The sequence below is a fragment of the Saccopteryx bilineata genome, chromosome X, assembly GCF_036850765.1.
Source record: "Saccopteryx bilineata isolate mSacBil1 chromosome X, mSacBil1_pri_phased_curated, whole genome shotgun sequence".
In the NCBI taxonomy this organism is placed as follows: Eukaryota; Metazoa; Chordata; class Mammalia; order Chiroptera; family Emballonuridae; genus Saccopteryx; species Saccopteryx bilineata.
The window spans coordinates 42,819,613-42,829,541 of NC_089502.1; the positions used below are offsets into that span (position 1 = coordinate 42,819,613).

General features: G+C 38.8%; 1 non-coding gene across 1 annotated transcript; it reads right to left on the reverse strand.

Annotated features, from left to right (window-relative positions):
* Nucleotides 1-3,108: 3,108 nt before the first annotated feature.
* Nucleotides 3,109-3,184, reverse strand: TRNAT-AGU (transfer RNA threonine (anticodon AGU)). Its single transcript has one exon. It is a non-coding gene; the product is annotated as a tRNA-Thr (tRNA).
* Nucleotides 3,185-9,929: the final 6,745 nt, after the last annotated feature.

Sequence of the window (9,929 nt, forward strand, 5' to 3'; positions counted from 1 at the left end):
TGTTCATCTTCCTGGTGTTGAGATTTACAAGTTCTTTATAAATTTTGGTTATTAACCACTTAATAGACGTATTGTCAAATATGTTCTCCCGTTGTGTAGTTTGTCTTCTTATGCTGTTCTGTTGTCTTTGGCTGTGCAAAAGCTTTTTAGTTTGATATAGTCCCATTTGTTTATCCTGTCTTTTATTTCACTTGCCTGTGGAGATAAATCTGCAAATATATTGCTGTGAGAGATGTCGGAGAACTTACTGCCTATGTTTTCTTCTAAGTTGCTTATGGTTTCATGGCTTACATTTAAGTCTTTTATCAATTTTGAGTTTACTTTTGTGAATGGTATAAGTTGGTGGTCTAGTTTCATTTTTTTTGCAGGTAGCTGTCAAATTTTCCCAACACTATTTATTAAAGAGGCTGTCTTTACTCCATTGTATGCCCTTACCTCCTTTGTCAAATGTCAGTTGTCCATAGAGCTGTGGGTTGATTTCTGGGTTATCTGTTCTGTTCCATTGATCTATGTGCCCGTTCTTATGCCAGTACCAGGCTGTTTTGAGTACAATGGCCTTGTAGTATAACTTGATATCAGGAAGTGTGATATCTCCCCCTTTATTCTTCTTTTTTAGATTGCTGAGGCTATTTGTGTTCTCTTTTGGTTCCATATAAATTTTTGGAATATGTGATCTATATCTTTAAAGTATGTCATTGGTATTTTAATTGATATTGCATTGAATTTATAAATTGCTCTGGGTAATATAGACATTTTAATGATGTTTATTCTTCCTAAACATGAGCATGGTATATGCTTTAACTTGTTTATATCTTCCTTGATTTCTTTTATCAATGTTTTATAATTTTCCGAGTACAAGTCTTTACTCTCTTTGGTTAAATGTACTCCTAGGTACTTTATTGTTTTGGTTGTAATAGTGAAGGGGATTGTTTCCTTAATTTCTCTTTCTCACTGTTCATTGTCTGTGTATAAAAATGCCTCTAATTTCTGTATTAATTTTATGTTCTGACACTTTGCTGAATTCATTTATGAGGTCCAGTAGTTTTTTGACTGAGACTTTTAGGGTTTTCTATATACAGTATCATATCATCTGCAAATAATAATAGCTTTACTTTTTCTTTCTTTTTTTTTTTTTTTCTTTTCATTTTTCTGAAGCTGGAAACAGGGAGAGACAGTCAGACAGACTCCCGCATGCGCCCGACTGGGATCCACCCGGCACGCCCACCAGGGGCGAAGCTCTGCCCACCAGGGGGTGATGCTCTGCCCATCCTGGGCGTCGCCATGTTGCGACCAGAGCCACTCTAGCGCCTGGGGCAGAGGCCACAGAGCCATCCCCAGCGCCCGGGCCATCTTTCCTCCTATCGAGCCTTGGCTGCGGGAGGGGATGAGAGAGACAGAGAGGAAAGCGTGGCGGAGGGGTGGAGAAGCAAATGGGCGCTTCTCCTGTGTGCCCTGGCCGGGAATCGAACCCGGGTCCTCCGCACGCTAGGTCGACGCTCTACCGCTGAGCCAACCGGCCAGGGCCAGCTTTACTTTTTCTTTTCCAACTTGAATGCCATTTATTTCTTCTTGTTCTCTGATTGCTGTGGCTAGGACTTCCAGGACTATGTTGAATAAGAATGGTGAAATTGGGTACTCCTGCCTTGTTCCTGATCTAAAGAAGATTGCTTTTAATTTTTGCCCGTTGAGTATAATGTTGGCTGTGTGTCATAGATGGCTTTTATCATGTTGAGGTATGTTCACTGTATTCCCACTTTGTTGAGAGTTTTGATCATGAATGGGTGCTAGATTTTATCAAATGCTTTTTCTGCATCTATTGAAATTATCATGTCATTTTTCTCCTTCATTTTGTTTATGTGATGAATCACATTGATTGACTTGCGAATATTGTACCAGCCTTGCCTCCCTAGAATAAATCCCACTTGATCATGGTATATGATTTTTTCTATATATTGTTGGATCCGGTTTGCTAATATTTTGTTGAGAATTTGACCATCTATATTCATCAGGGATATTGGCTTATGGTTTTCTTTCTTTGTGTTGTCTTTGCCTGGTTTTGGAATCAGAATTATGCTTGCGTCATAAAAGGAGCTTGGAAGTCTTCCGTCCTCTTGAATTTTTTGAAATAGCTTGAGAAGGATAGGAGTTAGTTCTTCTTTGAATATTTGGTAGAATTCACTTGTGAAGCCATCTGGCCCAGGACTTCTCTTTGTTGGGAGTTTTTTGATAACTGTTCGATGTCATTTGGTGTAATTGGTTTCTTTAGGTTTTCTGATTCTTCCAGATTGATTTTTGGAAGATTGTATGTTTCAAGGAATTTGTCCATTTCATCAAGGTTGTCTAGTTTTTGGCATACAGTTCTTCATAGTATTTTCTTACAATATTTTGTATTTCTGTTGTGTCAGTTATGTCTCCATTCTCATTTCTAATTTTATTTATTTGAGATCTCTCTTGTTTTTTCTTGGTGAGTCTAGATAAAGGTTCATTGATCTTGTTTACCTTTGCATAGAACCAGCTCCTAGTTTCATTGATCCTCTGTATTGTTTCTTTAGCCACTATGTCATTTATTTCTGCTCTGATCTTTATTATTTCCTTCCTTCTACTAGCTCTGGGCTTTACTTGCTGTTCTTTTCCTAGTTCTTTTAGATGCAGGGTTAAGTTGTTTATTTGAGCATTTTCTAGTTTCTTAAAGTGTGCCTGTAGTGCTATGAACTTCCCTCTCAGTACTGCTTTTGCTGTGTCTCATAAATATTGAGTTGTTGTATGTTCATTATCATTCATTTCTAGGAATTTCTTTCTTTTTTTTTTTTTGAAGCTGGAAACAGGGAGAGACAGTCAGACAGACTCCCGCATGTGCCCGACCGGGATCCACCCGGCACGCCCACCAGGGGCGATGCTCTGCCCACCAGGGGGCGATGCTCTGGCCATCCTGGGCACCACCATGTTGCGACCAGAGCCACTCTAGCGCCTGAGGCAGAGGCCACAGAGCCATCCCCAGCACCCGGGCCATCTTTGCTCCAATGGAGCCTTGGCTGCGGGAGGGGAAGAGAGAGACAGAGAGGAAAGCGTGGCGGAGGGGTGGAGAAGCAAATGGGCGCTTCTCCTGTGTGCCCTGGCCGGGAATCGAACCCGGGTCCTCCGCACACTAGGCCGACGCTCTACCGCTGAGCCAACCGGCCAGGGCCTATTTATTTCTTTTTTGATCTCATTCTTAATCCATTCATTATTTAACAACCTGCTATTTAGTTTCTATGTGTTTAAGAATTTTTGAGCTTTTCTGTTGTGATTGATTTCTAGTTTCATGCCATTGTGATCTGAGAAAGTGCTTGATATGATTTTAATTTTCATAAAATTGTTAAGACCACTTTTGTGCCCTAATATGTGGTCTATCCTAGAGAATGTACCATGAGCACTTGAAAAGAATGTATATTCTGCTGCTTTAGGGTGAATGGTTCTGAAGATGTCTATTAAATCGCGTTGATCTAGTGTGTCCTTTAAGTCTGCTGTTTCTTTGTTAATTTTCTTTCTTGAGGATCAATCTAGTGATGTTAGTGGGGTATTAAAATCCCCTACTATTATAGTATTGCTGGTGATCTCACCCTTTAAATCCATCAAAGACTGCTTTATATATTTAGGTGCTCCTATATTAGGTGAGTAGATATTTATAATAGTTATATCTTCCTGTTGGATTGCTCCCTTTATCATTATGTAGTGCCCTTTTTTATCTATTACTATATTCTTTGTTTTAAAGTCCATTTCGTCTAATATAAGTATTGCTACCCCAGCTTCTTTTTCATTTCCATTTGCAAGAAATGTTTCTTTCTATTCTTTTACATTCAGTATATGTTCAGCTTTTGTTTTAAGATGTGTCTCTTGTAGACAGCATATGTATGGGTCCTGTTTTCTTTTTTTTTTTTTTCATTTTTCTGAAGCTGGAAACAGGGAGGCAGTCAGACAGACTCCTGCATGCGCCCGACCGGGATCCACCTGGCATGCCCACCAGGGGGCGATGTTCTGCCCCTCTGGGGCATCGCTCTATTGCATCCAGAGCCATTCTAGCGCCTGAGGCAGAGGCCACAGAGCCATCCCAGCGCCCAGGCCATCTTTGCTCCAATGGAGCCTTCGCTGCGGGAGGGGAAGAGAGAGACAGAGAGGAAGGAGAGGGGGAGGGGTGGAGAAGCAGATGGGTGCTTCTCCTGTGTGCCATGGCCGGGAATTGAACCCCAGACTCCTCCACACCATGCCAACACTCTACCGCTGAGCCAAACGGCCAGGGCTCGGTCCTGTTTTCTTATCCTTGCAGCTACCCTATTTCTTTTGATTGGATCATTTAATCTATTCACATTTAAAGTTATTATTGATATGTAGTTGTTTGTTGCCATTTTATTCTTTAAAGCTCTATTCCTCTTTTGCTATATTCTTTTCCCACTTTGATCTGTTTACACCATGCCCCTTAACATTTTCTGCAGCATTGGTTTAGTTGTAATGAATTCCTTGAGGTTTTGTTTTTTTGTTGTTGTTGTTTTTTTTTTGTTGTTGTTTTTGTCTGGGAAACTTTTTATTTCTCCTTCAATTTTAAATGATAGCCTTGCTGGATAAAGTAGTCTTGGTTGTAGGTTCTTGTTCTGCATTACTTTGAATATTTCTTGCCATTCCCTTCTGTCCTCAAGTGTTTCTGTTGAGAAGTCAGATGTCATCCTTATGGGGGCTCCTTTGTAGGTGATAGCCTTTTTTCTCTTGTAGCTTTTAATATTTTCTCTTTATCACTTAGCTTTGGTATTTTAATTATGATGTGTCTTGGTGTAGGTTTCTTTTTAATGGAGTTCTCTGTGCTTCTTGAACTTGTGAGAGTTTGTCCTGCATTAATTTAGGGAAGGTTTCAGCTATGATATGATTGAACAATGTCTCTATCCCTTGTTCTTTCTCTTCATCTTTAGGAACCCCTATAATGCGGATGTTATTTCTTTATGTTGTCACAGATCTCTCTAAGAGTTTCCTCAGACTTTTTGGGTCTCTTTTCTTTTTCTTCTCTGCTTTTATACCTTCATTCCAGTTGTCCTCCAACTTGCTGATTCGATCCTCAGCTCTTATCCATCCTGTTTTTAATTCCTTCCATTGTGGTCTTCATTTCTGATATTGTATTTGTCATCTCTGATTCTTCTTTAATATTTCAATATCCTTTTTTATACTTGCTATTTTTTTATCTAGGTGTTCATAATGACCATCCATTGTTGTTCTAAGATCCCTAAGCATCCCTAAAAATCATTATTTTGAACTTCGCATCCAGAAGTTTGGTTATTTCCATGGCACTCAGTTCATTTCTTGGATGTTTCTCTTGTGATTTCATTTTGATTGCACATCTCTGTCTTCTCATATCTATGTATTTGGGTGTTTTGTTTATAGAGCTTGTTGAGTCTAGGCTTGGTGTTGTCTGCCTCCCGTTTTCTTTTTTTTTTTTTTTCTTTTCATTTTTCTGAAGCTGGAAACAGGGAGAGACAGTCAAACAGACTCCCGCATGTGCCCGACCGGGATCCACCCGGCACCCCCACCAGGGGGCGACGCTCTGCCCACCAGGGGGCGATGCTCTGCCCATCCTGGGCGTCGCCATGTTGCGACCCTCCTGGGTGTCGCCATATTGTGACCAGAGCCACTCTAGCGCCTGGGGCAGAGGCCACAGAGCCATCCCCAGCGCCCGGGCCATCTTTTTGCTCCAATGGAGCCTTGGCTGCGGGAGGGGAAGAGAGAGACAGAGAGGAAAGCGCGGCGGAGGGGTGGAGAAGCAAATGGGCGCTTCTCCTATGTGCCCTGGCCGGGAATTGAACCCGGGTCCTCCGCACGCTAGGCCGACGCTCTACCGCTGAGCCAACCGGCCAGGGCCCTGCCTCCCGTTTTCAATTGTGTTATTTCTAGGTCTTCTTGGGTTGGCATCAGCTATTATTTGTTTTCCACTTTTGGATTTGGGCTGCTTTGAAGTCTTGATTTGTTTGTTTTCTTTTTTTTTTTTTTAAATAAATTTTTATTAATGGTAATGGGATGACATTAATAAATCAGGGTACATATATTCAAAGAAAACATGTCTAGGTTATTTTGTCATCAAATTATGTTGCAAACCCCTCGCCCAAAGTCAGATTGTCCTCCGTCACCCTCTACCTAGTTCTCTGTGCCCCTCCCCCTCCCCCTAACTCTCTCCCTCCCTCCCTCCCAGGTCCTCCCTCCCCCCCCACCCTTGGTAACCACCACACTCTTGTCCATGTCTCTTAGTCTCATTTTTATGTTCCACCAATGTATGGAATCATGTAGTTCTTGTTTTTTTCTGATTTACTTATTTCACTCCTTATAATGTTATCAAGATCCCACCATTTTGCTGTAAATGATCTGATGTCATCATTTCTTATGGCTGAGTAGTATTCCATAGTGTATATGTGCCACATCTTCTTTATCCAGTCTTCTATTAAAGGGCTTTTTGGTTGTTTCCATGTCTTGGCCACTGTGAACAGTGCTGCAATGAACATGGGGCTACATGTGTCTTCACGTATCAATGTTTCTGAGGTTTTGGGGTATATACCCAGTAGAGGGATTGCTGGGTCATAAGGTAGTTCTATTTGCAGTTTTTTGAGGAACCACCATACTTTCCTCCATAATGGTTGTACTACTTTACAGTCCCACCAACAGTGAATGAGGGTTCCTTTTTCTCCACAGCCTCTCCAACATTTGCTATTACCTGTCTTGTTGATAATAGCTAATCTAACAGGAGTGAGGTGGTATCTCATTGTAGTTTTGATTTGCATTTCTCTAATAACTAATGAAGCTGAGCATCTTTTCATATATCTGTTGGCCATTTGTATCTCTTCCTGGGAGAAGTGTCTGTTCATGTCTTCTTCCCATTTTTTTATTGGATTGTTTGCTTGTTTGTTGTTGAGTTTTATGAGTTCTTTGTAAATTTTGGATATTAGGCCCTTATCTGAGCTGTTGTTTGAAAATATCATTTCCCATTTAGTTGGCTGTCTGTTTATTTTTATATCAGTTTCTCTTGCTGAGCAAAAACTTTTAATTCTGATGTAGTCCATTCATTTATCTTTGCCTTCACTTCTCTTGCCATTGGAGTCAAGTTCATAAAATGTTCTTTAAAACCCAGGTCCATGATTTTAGTACCTATGTCTTCTTCTATGTACTTTATTGTTTCAGGTCTTATATTTAGGTCTTTGATCCATTTTGAATTAATTTTAGTACACGGGGACAGGCTGTAGTTGAGTTTCATTCTTTTGCATGTGGCTTTCCAGTTTTCCCAACACCATTTGTTGAAGAGGCTTTCTTTTCTCCATTGTGTGTTGTTGGCCCCTTTATCAAAGATTATTTGACCATATATATGTGGTTTTATTTCTCGGCTTTCTATTCTGTTCCATTGGTCTGAGTGTCTATTTTTCTGCCAATACCATGCTGTTTTGATTATCGTGGCCCTATAATATAGTTTAAAGTCAGGTATTGTAATGCCCCCACCTTCATTCTTTTTCCTTAGGATTGTTTTGGCTATTCGGGGTTTTTTATAGTTCCATATAAATCTGATGATTTTTTGTTCCATTTCTTTAAAAAATCTCATAGGGATTTTGATGGGAATTGCATTAAATTTGTGTATTGCTTTGGGTAATATGGCCATTTTGATTATATTTATTCTTCCTATCCAAGAACAAGGAATATTTTTCCATCTCATTGTATCTTTTTCGATTTCCCTTAACAATGCTTTGTAATTTTCATTATATAGGTCCTTTACGTTCTTTGTTATGTTTATTCCTAGGTATTTTATTTTTTTTGTTGCAATCGTGAAGGGGATTATTTTTTTGAGTTCGTTTTCTAATATTTCATTGTTGGCATATAGAAAGGCTATGGACTTTTGTATGTTAATTTTGTATCCTGCGACCTTACTGTATTGGTTTATTGTTTCTAATAATCTTTTTGTGGAGTCCTTCGGGTTTTCGATGTATAGGATCATATCATCAGCAAAAAGTGATAGCTTTACTTCTTCTTTTCCGATATGGATGCCTTTTATTTCTTTGTCTTGTCTGATTGCTCTGGCCAGAACTTCTAGCACCACGTTGAATAAGACTGGAGAGAGTGGACAACCCTGTCTTGTTCCTGATTTAAGGTAGAAAGTCCTCAGTTTTATGCCGTTTAATAGGATGTTGGCTGATGGTTTATCATATATGGCCTTTATCATGTTGAGATATTTTCCTTCTATACCCATTTTGTTGAGAGTCTTAAACATAAAATTGTGTTGTATTTTATCAAAAGCCTTTTCTGCATCTATTGATAAGATCATGTGGTTTTTGTTCTTTGTTTTGTTGATATGGTGTATTACGTTAACCGTTTTGCGTATGTTGAACCATCCTTGAGATTCTGGGATGAATCCCACTTGATCATGATGTATTATTTTTTTAATATGTTGTTGTATTCGGTTTGCCAGTATTTTGTTTAGTATTTTAGCATCTGTATTCATTAGAGATATTGGTCTGTAGTTTTCTTTCTTTGTGCCATCCTTGCCAGGTTTTGGTATGAGGGTTATGTTGGCCTCATAAAATGTGTTTGGAAGTATTGCTTCTTCTTCAATTTTTTGGAAGACTTTGAGTAGAATAGGAACCAAGTCTTCTTTGAATGTTTGATAGAATTCACTAGTATAACCGTCTGGGCCTGGACTTTTATTTTTGGGGAGATTTTTAATAGTTTTTTCTATTTCCTCCCTGCTGATTGGTCTGTTTAGGTTTTCTGCTTCTTCATGACTCAGTCTAGGAAGGTTGTATTGTTCTAGGAATTTATCAATTTCTTCTAGATTGTTGTATTTGGTGGCATATAATTTTTCATAGTATTCTACAATAATTCTTTGTATTTCTATGATGTCTGTGGTGATCTCTCCTCTTTCATTTTGGATTTTATTTATTTGAATCCTGTGTCTTTTTTCCTTGGTGAGTCTTGCCAAGGGTTTGTCAATTTTGTTGATCTTTTCAAAGAACCAGCTCCTTGTTTTATTGATTTTTTCTATAGTTTTTCTGTTCTCTATTTCATTTATTTCTGCTCTGATTTTTATTATCTCCTTTCTTCGGCTGGTTTTGGGTTGTCTTTGTTCTTCTTTTTCTAGTTCCTTAAGGTGTGAAGTTAAGTGGTTTACTTCGGCTCTCTCTTGTTTGTTCATATAGGCCTGAAGTGATATGAACTTTCCTCTTATTACTTCTTTTGCTGCATCCCAGAGATTCTGATATGTCGTATTTTCATTTTCATTTGTCTGTATATATCTTTTGATTTCTGCGCTTATTTCTTCTTTGACCCATTCATTTTTTAGAAGTATGTTGTTTAGTTTCCACATTTTTGTGGGTTTTTCCCCCTCTTTTTTGCAGTTGAATTCTAGTTTCAAGGCTTTATGATCAGAAAATATGCTTGGTACAATTTCAATTTTTCTAAATTTGCTGATATTGTCTTTGTGGCCCAACATATGGTCAATTCTTGAGAATGTTCCATGTACACTAGAGAAAAATGTATACTCTGTCGCTTTGGGATGAAGTGTCCTGTAGATGTCTATCATATCCAGGTGTTCTAGTATTTCGTTTAAGGCCACTATATCTTTATTGATTCTCTGTTTGGATGACCGATCTAGAGCCGTCAGAGGTGTATTGAGGTCTCCAAGTATGATTGTATTTTTGTTAGTTTTTGTTTTAAGGTCAATAAGTAGCTGTCTTATATATTTTGGTGCTCCTTGGTTTGGTGCATATATATTAAGGATTGTTATGTCTTCTTGATTCAACTTCCCCTTAATCATTATGAAATGACCATTTTTGTCTCTGAGTACTTTTTCTGTCTTGTAGTCAGCATTATTAGATATGAGTATTGCTACACCTGCTTTTTTTTGGGTGTTGTTTGCTTGGAGTATTGTTTTCCAGCCTTTC